We start from the raw sequence: 11,341 nt of genomic DNA, 5'->3' as shown, positions 1-11,341 counted from the left end.
AAAATCCCGTCAAAATCCCACTTAACAGGTTGCAGATGTCGCAATTGCGACAGGAGCTTCGCAAATGCGAAACAGGCATCGCATTTGCGAACCTTTTGCATTGTCTGCTTCCCTCGCAATTGCGAGCAATTAGTCGCAATCGCGATAACTGACCCTCCCTCATGCCTTCGCAATTGCGAACAAGGCAGGCCTGGGTTTTCTTCGCAAATACGATCAAACCCTCGCAATTGCCAAGCCTGTTGGGCTCGCAATTGCGAAGCCTGACCTTGCAGTTGCGAGATCAGAGCCTGCAACACAACTGAACCTGCAACAACAATTTTTCTAAGTCCAAATTCACTCTGTGGCCTATCCAAAACTCACCCGAGCCCTCGGGGCTCCAAACCGAACATGCACGCAAGTCTAAAAATATCATACAGACTTGCTCGTGCAATCAAATCATCAAAATAACATCAACAACTACGAATTTAGGACCAAAATTCGTAAAATTCTCAAGAACATTGAAATCTTCATTTTCTCAACTAAAGGTCTGATTTATACCACTCAACTCCGATTCTTACATAATTTTACAGGTTCGACTTAAATATTATTTTAAACCTGTACCGGGCTCCGAAACCAAAATACGGGCCCGATACCATCAAGAACACGCATCATTTCATTTCAAAGAGTCTTTATATTTTGCAGCAAACAATTTTCTTTAAAAATTCTTTTCTAGGGCTAGGGACCTCGGAATTCGATTTCGGTCATACGCTCGAGTCCCATATTTTACTACGGACCTTACGGGACCGTCGGAACACGGGTCCGGGTCCCTTAACCCAAAATGTTGACCGAAGTCAACTTAATTCCTTTTTAAAGGCAAAACTTAGCATTTTTTCTCAAATTTTCACATAAGGGCTTTCCGGATATACACCCAGACTGCGCATGCAAATCGAGGTGGAATAAAAGGAGGTTTTTAAGGCCTCGAAACACACATTTGACTTCTAAAACACGAGATGACCTTTTGCATCATCACAGGTGATCTTCTGGGCGTAGAGGCACGGGTATTACGGGGTCTTACCATGAGCTGCATTTCATGTTACGATCTGTAGCCTGCAGAGTCTCCATTAGAGTTATTATTTGTATTCTCCTGTCTAACTTGCATCCCAGACAGATGTTTTAATTTATTTTATTTCCTAGTTGATGCTCATGCACTTGTGACACCGAGTTTTCGGGGTACTTATGGGTTGTCCTTTATTGCAGTTGTGAAAACATTATCAGTAACCCTGTAAATTCTATTTCTTACTATTTATCTGATAGAAATTATAATTTCAAAAATACTAAAATGAGTAATTAAGTTAAACATTCACTGTTGGCTTGCCTGACGGCGAAGTTAGGCGCCATCACGACCTCTAGTGAATTTTGGGTCGTGACATATACATAAGTCAACATCCTTAAGCTTTCAACCTTGAGACTAAGTGTCTCAATTCATCCTGGAGCCTCTCTGGACCCGAACCAACTATCCCGGCAAGTCACGTAACAACTTTAAAGCATAAAATGAGCAGTAAATGGGAGAACAGGGCTACAACTCTCAAAACGATCGGCGGGGTCGTTACAGAAAAAAATCAACTCTTTTTGTTCAATTGAGTATTTCGATTAGATCATTATCTTCTACTTGTATTATTTCTCTTAATACGTTTGATTCAAAAATAAATCTAACCATCAATATAAAAATAACTATTGTATATGTGTTAAAGAAAGTTCAAGATTAAGACAATACTGTTTCAAATTTCCATCATCTACTGCTTCAAAATTTTACCATTAAATAGGAAATCAAAACTATTTTCATGCACTTCAAATTGCTCAAATCTGTTTCGAAGTGACAAAATGGTTTGGTCTACTATGTATTTGAAATAACCAACTCTAAAAGATTCTTCAAGAGACTTTGTGACCTCGTTATCAATATTTTAATCAAATTATTTCTTTCTAAATATTATATGTTACTTACGAAATTCAGGTTTTATATTCATCTCAAATGACACATTCTTAGTAAAATTCATAGCAATTCAAATCCTTCTTCTCCATATTTAAAAGAAAAAGAAAATTACACATCTTAGGTAATATATGGCAATATCAATAGGCATATATTTAGATTGTAAACTTTTAGTAATTGAATTAACAAAAAACAGTATATCATACAAAATAGTCATACCCAATAAAAAAATTCAAGCTCATATGTTGCCAAACATGTAGCTTCACTTTTCACTTACTTCTACTGGTTTTATATAAAGCATCTCTTATTTGTGGTGCTTGAAATTGTAATGTTTTAATACTTTCAATACAACTTTTCCAACATGTCTGTTACAATGATTTAAGAGTTAGGCCGGATAAAAAAATGTAAAATTTTGCATCACTTAGTAGAAGAAGCAAATAATGTATATATACGTTATATCACTCTAAAAAATGATATACCTTTCGTATAAAAATTAGCCAATAGAGTACCAAATTCAAATTATGACAATCAGAAGGTGTATAACTAACATACACCTTCTGGTTGAAGAGTACATAAATAGTGTTTTAAAATCTAAGGCTACCATGAACAAGAGGCAGCTACAGCAGGGACGCAGGTACATCTTCCAATCCATCTCCCGCCGAACACAATAACATCGGCATCCAAAATCTGCACGCAATGTGCAGGAAGTGTAGTATGAGTACAACCAACCCCATGTACTCAATAAGTAACAAACCTAACCTTAGGTTGAAAGTAGTGAAGAGATGGAACACAGGTCGGGTCCAACACAAATAACCAACAGTAGTTCATAACAACGTAGAGCATATAAATAAGGAAGTAGCTTAGAGATAAAATGCTCAATTTTTTCATATTTTTTCGAAAATAGTTCCGCTTTTCAAGAATATCAGTGAAAACTCAAATTCTTACCAAAATCGTCGTAAAATGTGACATAGTTTGAAAATTGTAATTTTTCTAAAAATCCTTTTCACGATAAATAAGATGTTTCATTTTCTTTCTAGATAGCAAGTGTGAGATACCTCTTTATGTCACATATCAATGTGTGTAAAAAGTCATGAATGACGTGATACCGTACAGCATGAGGAAAAATGCGTCTCTATGCATGTAAGTCACATATGCATGCCAATGTCATGTATCTCAGAGATGAATCATGTACTCACACTCTCAGAGTACTCAATTTCACTGTCTCACACTTTTCACTCATCATGCTCAACCACTCGGTACTGTATATGGCCCATATGGCCCAGGGAAATCCATCCCGGAATGTATACAACACTGACTATAAGTCACCCATCACCGAGGAAAAAGGGCAATCCAACACTATGGAGAAATCCATGTCCAGGGAAATCCATCCCTCAATAATATCCTCCGCGCTCATTGGGGTGTGCTACAGACTCCGAAGGGGCTCTTGTAGCGCAAGCGCTATCATAAGCCAACTCCAGGCATAAATCAATATAACATGTTGCGGCGTGCAACCCGATCCCATAATTGTCACTCATAATCAAGCTCTCGGCCTCACTTAGTCATCAATCTCTCTAGTATCACCCACGAGATCACAATGTCATGAAAACTGATCTGGAGCAATGATATGATGTATCAATAAGTAACGACTAAGGCTGAGATATGATATGAATGCATGAATATGACTGAGTACGAAATATCAATGTAATCAGTGAGATGACAACAAGCAACGACCTCTATGGATCCTGACGATATCAACATAAAGCCTAAACATGATATCTAGCATGATTTACAGCTCAGTTACTTTATCATATGGTGAAAACACAAATATCAACAAAAAAATAGGGCCACTATACAGTGCAATGAAACAATGGAATCACAATTCACAGGGTGCACGCCTACACGCCCGTTACCTAGCATGTGCGTCACCTTAATGCTAATCACAAAACACTCTATTCTTAGAAGCTCATGATTTGTACTACCAGTCCTTGGGTAATGTATAAGATTTAGAGAATTCTTTTGTTTAATTGTCTTATTAATATTGATGAAATTGGAGACTTATTAGTTGGCTTACCTAGCGGGTTGGGTTAGGAGCCATCACGACTAGTGGATTTTTGGGTTGTGACAGATTGTTATCAGAGCTCTAGGTTCATAGGTTCTACAAGTCATGAGCGAGTGTCTAGTAGAGTCTTGTGGATCGTTATGATGACGTCCATACCTATCTTTGAGAGGCTACAGGGCATTTAGGATATACATCCCATCTTTCTTTCCTTATCGTGCAGCATTGATTTCGCTTGAAGCGTAATCCTTTGAATTTCATCCACGCATTCGTATGCGCACATGAGCGCTCGGTATCAATTGTGCATCGACAGCTTGTGATTCCATAGATGAGGTGCAAGATGTGATTTTAGTATGGTGATGAAGGGCCAGTCTGGAGGACTTGAGGCCGGGTTTTGACTGTAGCTTGAGCACAGAGATGTTGATTATGTGAGCACGTGCTTTTGGATTAATACATCCGGTAATGTCCCTATTAATGGAATTTATGGCTGGATGGCGTGATGAGTATGATGTGACTGGGAGATGTGTTCATATGGTTTTTTTTTAAGCAAATCCACTAGGCAGGTGCCTAGGGCTAGTTTTATTAATAATAAAAAAGAAAAACGAACCACATAGGAAGAGTACATGTAAGGGGGGCATAGACCTTACCTTACAATTCCTATAGAGGCATGGAAAACCTCATCTTCTAGCAGGAGTGTAAAAAATAGGAACTTGCAAGTACTAAGTATTGTATGATTGTCATAGAGTTTATAACAGGAGTGTTCATATGGTTTGAATGTGACGAGAAAGGTTTCTTAAGGTGTAGAAAGAACTATTGGGTGCTTGATTTCCATCTTGATTTGATGTATAGTCTCGAGTTATGGGTTGTGTTGAAGGATCTTTTCATGTTGTTTAGTTGAGGAGTAAAGTAGATTTTTCATGTCTTGTTGATGAGTCCAAAATCAGGAAGACTAAGTATTTGCGTAGTAGTTGTGACAGTAGAAGGGTATAGAAAGATGTCAGTTTGAGGCTAAGCAAGTGGGTTATCTCCTGCGGGATGTCTTGAGGTTGTGTGATCCCTATGTTGTTTTGTTGTGAGTTCGCTTTTACCAGTGAATTATATGTAATGCAGTTTGAGTTTGGATCGTTGTGGAAGTTGGATTGACTATTACGAGGATGAATGCGAGATTTGCAAATGATTAGAGGCATTATAGAGTTTGTGTTACATGAGCTTAGGAAGGATCTGGTTGAATTCACTGCGATATTGTGGCAGTAATGGGGTATGGTTATTGTAGGTTATCAGATGTTTTATTCCATGGCTTTGAGCCAAGTGGGGGGAGTCTGCTATCGACGAATTAATTGCACGGTTATGTGTTGTATTGATTTCAGTTTGAGGTATACTTGTGAATCAGTTATGACTTACAGAGGTTGAGCTCAAGGATGACTCGAGTAAAGGAAATTTTGGATAAGGGTTGTATTATGCTTTATGGGTATATGAGAAACGTTGGATGATTGAGTTGTTATTTGTAAAGGATGTAGCGTGCATGGAGTAGGATTTCACTCGGTTGCTTAGAAGAGTGGATTACTTCCTTGGGTGTTGTTGTGCTAAGGGGCACAGGTCGTTCGGTTTGTTTGATCAATTTAATTGAGATCTGAGTAGAGTGGAAGACTCTCAAGAATGGTTCTAATGGATGCAAGATTTAAATGTGGCAACTGAGAATTTTGCGGATCCGTACATGGCTAGAATCAGAGGGTTACATTGGATGGTGTCGAGACTCGCAGTATTTCTATATCATTGTGGATTCTATATTTTAGTATTAGGAAGGTAAAAATGGACAACTTTAAATTTACAGAAGGTCTCTTCAGAGCGGGTATCTCGGTTGTGGTACTAGTGGGGTGCTTAAGAGAGCATTCGGCTGCTTATGGGCTTTAAGGCATGTGGTTTTATGCTAGGATCTCGTGTGGTGAGTTTTGGTTGACGATTGTGGTATTGTGGTGAGGAGGAGTATCAATTTGAGGGTAGTTCATAAAGAACTCAAAGAGTTAGGAACACTTGGTAGTAGGTTGAATCAGCACAGTAATGGATATGATCGGTCCTTTGGGTACTTATGATGTGGCTAGTATCTACAGGTATTTCGTGGCAATGCTCTCGGGTTTTGGCGACCTGCGTGGCTTGGTGGAGTTAGAGAGATTCGGTTCTGATAGCTTAGTTATGTGCAAATGGGCTTCGGAGAGTTCTCAATGGTTTCTGCCATGGCTCGAGGAGTATATTTCCTACTGGCGTGAGGAGCATGTGATGTATAGTGATTTTCTCCTGGATAGGATCAAATGGAAAGTCCTTGGCTAATTGAGTACGTAGTTGCTTGTGACTTGGAGTAGATTGCAAAGTTATGCTATTTTTCATATGATGACATGGCATATGCGGTGTGTTGTATATAATTGAGATATGCATGTGTTAGGTCAGTTTTGAAGAGAAGGCATGAATTCATAGGCAGCATGGACGATCTCATATGAATGGATAGATGATATTACTATTAGATATGGCTTGATGAGAGTGTAAGTTTCAGAAGGGGGCAACGTGTTTTGATTTATGAATACTTCATTGGTATTGTGGCACTCTCCCGGTTAATCGGCTGCTGATATTCAAATTTTTCTTTGCGGCACAGAAGAATTTTAGGAGTATTCCCCGTGGGATGATCGTGTATGAGAGATGTGTCAGATATTCGGGCGGTTGAGTCAAGATCAGATATGGTGATTCGTGGGTTCTATGGATTTGGAAACTGGGAGTTCTCATGAGTGGATTATTTTGTGGTTGTGGACTGTGAAAATGTAGCCAAGGTTAGTTAGAGTGTAGTATGTGCTGTGATTCAGTCAATATAGACTTTCGGAGGGTTATTTATCTATTGTGGGTGACCGGAGTTGACTTGGGGTTCATTGGTAGGCCTAATATGGATTTGTGTTCTGCACCGGGTCCGATTTGTTGACTCCGAAATGTTATTGTTGAGGGATGTACCATTCAGTTGTTGTTGAGCTTATTCGTGTTTTGAAATGATCTGTGAGATAGTCTTCTATGCTATGAGGGATTGTGATTCGTTGGTTATATGCACATATGGTACGGTTCTATTGGGTATTGCTTGGTTGATGGCGTATTGGTTATGCTCTTTCGGGTTTTGTGTGGAGTTGTGTCATTTGCTTCTCTGTGGTTATAGTAATGCACTTTGGGTACTTGATATCTAATTTCGCATGGTTATTGATTTTGAGTAGGGTGGCTCGAGGTAGATGATATGGATCAGCGTTTGGATGGGGTTACGCATTGTAGTGGAGTTGTATTGAGGTATGATCCTTCAAGAGATTCGTGTGTTTTGGTTCAGTGGTATGTGATGGGTTCTTAGCATTGCGTTGTGGCGGTACCTGTTGAGCTTGCAAGACATTTCTCACGTCTGAGTCATTTTCCATGATTGAGTACATTTGGAATGTTGCTTATTGGTGCATGGATTGCACGAGTTGCGGATTTAGATTGTATTGATGTGTCATGCCACTGGAGGGATAGGTTGGATGAGATGAGGTCATTGGGCCTAGAATGGATACTATCGGATTTGATTGTTGTATATTGGGAAGGATAATATTGAAAGTCGGCTTATAAATCTGCTATAGTTCTTGTTGGAGGAGAGGGAGCTCCATGACCTATTGATCTGACGAATGGATATGAGTTACTGCGTGTTTCTTTCATCATTGGCGGTATATGAAGGTGTTAGGACGAGGCTTTGTTTGATAAGAGGTTTATTACCGGCATTGGGTGGTTTTCGAACACCTACTGTGATTAGAAATTATCGCTATGAGTATTTGATTTTTGAGGTATATCATGTGATTACATCTTGGGTTACGGATATGGATTGATACAACTTGTTCAGACTTATACAGTGTGTAGATGCGAGATTATGATCTTATAGAAAATTTCGGATGTGGAAATTGGATTCTAAGGCTTATGGACTAGGTTGGATTAAGAAATTTCAGTCATGTTGTGTTATCAGACCTATATGGGATAGGGTGACGTGGGATCACCCCCGAGTATGTGTGTAGTAAAGATACACGGCGATTTGATGGCTTTTGGAACAACTTTGGGCACGTTCAAGGACGAAGGTATATTTAAGTGGGGGATGATGTAACGACCCGACCGGTCGTTTTGAGAATTTGCACTTCGCTTGGTAGTATTAGGGCTTGAGTAGCTCCGTATGATGTATTATGATTTATGTGGATCGCGGTTTTGATTTTCAGGTTAATCGGAATTGATTTGGAATAATGATTCTCAGCTAGAAGCTTTAAATTTGAAAGGTTTGACCAAGTTTGACTTTTTAGAATTTGACCTCGGATTGGATTTCTGATGGTTCCGTTAGCTCCGTTGGGTGATTTTGACTTAGAAGCACGTCCGGATTGTGATTTGGAGGTCCGTAGTAGAATTTGGCTTGAAACGACAAAAATTGGAATTTTGGAAAGTTTGACCGAGGGTGGACTTTTTGATATCAGGGTCGGATTCCGATTCCGGAAATTGGAGCAGGTCCATTATGTCAAATGTGACTTGTGTGAAAAATTTGAGGTCAATCGGACGTGATTTGATAGGTTTCAGCATCGGTTGTGGAAGTTGAAGTTTCAAAGTTTAATGATTTCGACTTGAGGTGTGATTCGTTGTTTCGATGTTGTTATGTGTGTTTTGAGGCCCGATGTTGTTATGTGTGTTTTGAGGCCTCAAGTGGGTGCGTGTTATGCTATGGGACTTGTTGGTATATTTGGACGGGATCCCGAGTGGCTCAGGTGAGTTTCGGACGACGTTCGGATCATTTTCATTCCATGTTGCATTGCTAAAGATTTTCTAGTTTTTGTATGACCGCACCTGCGGAGCGTTGGGTGCAGGTGTGGAGCCACAAAAGCGGCAGTGTCATCGTAGAAGCGAGAAAAGGAGCTAGGCATGAGGATCACAAGTGCGAGTGCTTGGACGCACCTGCGCAACCGCAGATGCGTTTCAAGTGCGCAGAAGCGCAATTGCAAAAACGGCTTAAGGACCTCAAGTGCAATGTTTTGCTGAGTCGGGTTGTTTTGCAGAAGCGAGGATTTACCGCAAAAGCGGTGGTCGCAGATGTGACAATTTGACCGCAAATGCGATATAGCTAGGCAGAGTTATAAAAATTGAGGATTTGGTTCTTTCTCCATATTTTGAGATGTGGGACTCAGATTGAGGCGATTTTTGAAGCAAATTTTATCACAATGATTGGGGAAAGTGTTCTCTTCTCAGTTTTGATTACATTTCATGAATCAATCCTCATTTTTGTCAATTGGTTAATGAATTTTAAAGAGAAATTGAGGGGGTTTTGCCTAATGTTCCGTAATATGAAATTTTGAGTTTTGAGCACTGATTTGGAGTCAGATTTGAGTGAAACTAGTATGGTTGGACTCTTAATTGAATGGGTTGTCGAATTTTGTAAGTTTTGTTGAGTTTCGAGGCGTGGGCCCGGGTGTGATTTTTGGATGGATTTTGGATTTGATGTAGAATTCTATCTTATATCTTTTGTAATTGCTTACTGGGCTTTATCTGATGTATATGAGTCGCTTTTGGCTAGTTTTGAGCCGTTCGGAGGTCGCTACGCGCATGATGCCATTTTTGGAGCATCGCTTGGCTTGCTCGATGTTGGAATTGGCTTGTTCAAGATAAGTAACTCTTCTAAACTTAGTGCTGAGGGTATGAAACTCCAAATTACGTGTTGTGTGATTGGTATTGAGGTGATGCACATGCTAGGTGATGGGCGTGTGGGCGTGCACCCTGTGAATTGTGATTCCATTGTTTCCATGGCACTGTATAGTGGCCCTATTTTTTGTTGATATTTGTGTTTTCACCATGTGATAAAGTAACTGAGCTGTCAATCATGCTAGATATCATGTTTAGGCTTTATGCTGATATTGTTAGGACCCATAGAGGTTGTTGCTTGCAGTAATCTCGCTGATTTCATCGATATTTTGTACTCAGTCGTATTCATGCATTCATATCATATCTCAGTCTAAGTCGTTGTTTATTGGTACATCATATCATTGTTCCGGGTCAGTTTTCATGACATTCTGAGCCTGTGGGTGAGACTGGAGAGATTAATGACTGAGTGAGGCAGAGAGCCTGATTATGAGTGACCGTTATGGGATTGGGCTGCACGACGCAGCATGTTATATTGATTTATGCCTAGATCTGGCTTATGATAGCGCTTGGGCTGCAGAAGCCCTTTCGGAGTCTGTAACACACCCTTAGTGAGCACGGATGATATTATTGAGGGATGGATTTCCATGGACATGGATTTGTCCGAAGTACTTGATACCTGGAGATGGATTTCTCCACAGGGTTGGATTGCCCTTTTTCCTCGGTACTGGGTGACTTATAGTCATTGTTGTATATGTTCCGGGATGGATTTCCCTGGGCTGTATGGGCCATATACAGTATCGAGTAGTTGATCATGATGAGTGAAAAGTGTGAGACAGTGAGATTAAGTACTGTCAAAGTGTTAGTACATGATTCATCTCTGAGATACATGGCATTGGCATGCATATATGACATACATGCATAGAGACATATTTTTCCTCATATTGTATGGTATTACGTCATTCATGACTTTTTACACACATTGATATGTGGTCATAGAGAGGTATCTCACACTTGCTATCTGGAAAGAAAATGAAACATCTTATTTATTGTGAAAAGGATTGTTAGAAAAATTATAGTTTTCAAACTATCTCATATTTTACGATGATTTAGATAAAGAATTTGAGTTTTCACTGATATTCTTGAAAAGCGAGACTATTTTCATAAAACTATGAAAAAGGTGAGCATTTATCTCCCAGTTACTTCCTTATTTATATGCTCTACGTTGTTATGAACTGATGTTGGTTATTTGTGTTGGACCCGACCTATGTTCCAGCTCGTCACTACTTTCAACCTAAGGTTAGGTTTGTTACTTATTGAGTACATGGGGTCGGTTGTACTCATACTACACTTCCTGCACATTGCGTGCAGATTTCGGATGTCGATGTTGCTGTGTTCGACGGGAGTTGGACTGGAAGATGTACCTGCGTCCCTGCTATAGCTGCCTCTTGTTCATTGTAGCCTTAGATTTTAAAACTCTGTTTATGTACTCTTCAAACAGAAGGTGTATGTTAGTTCATATCAGCTTTGTGAACTCTATTCTTAGAAGCTCATAATTTGTACTACTAGTCCTTGGGAAATTTATAAGATTTAGAGAATTCCTTTGTTTAATTGTCTTATTAATATTATTAAAATTAGAGAGTTATTAGTTGGCTTACCTAGCGGGT

This window comes from Nicotiana attenuata, unplaced genomic scaffold (assembly GCF_001879085.1).
Source record: "Nicotiana attenuata strain UT unplaced genomic scaffold, NIATTr2, whole genome shotgun sequence".
Taxonomy (NCBI): Eukaryota; Viridiplantae; Streptophyta; class Magnoliopsida; order Solanales; family Solanaceae; genus Nicotiana; species Nicotiana attenuata.
The sequence above is the reverse complement of the archived record's forward strand: the minus strand, read 5'-3'. Positions refer to the sequence as shown.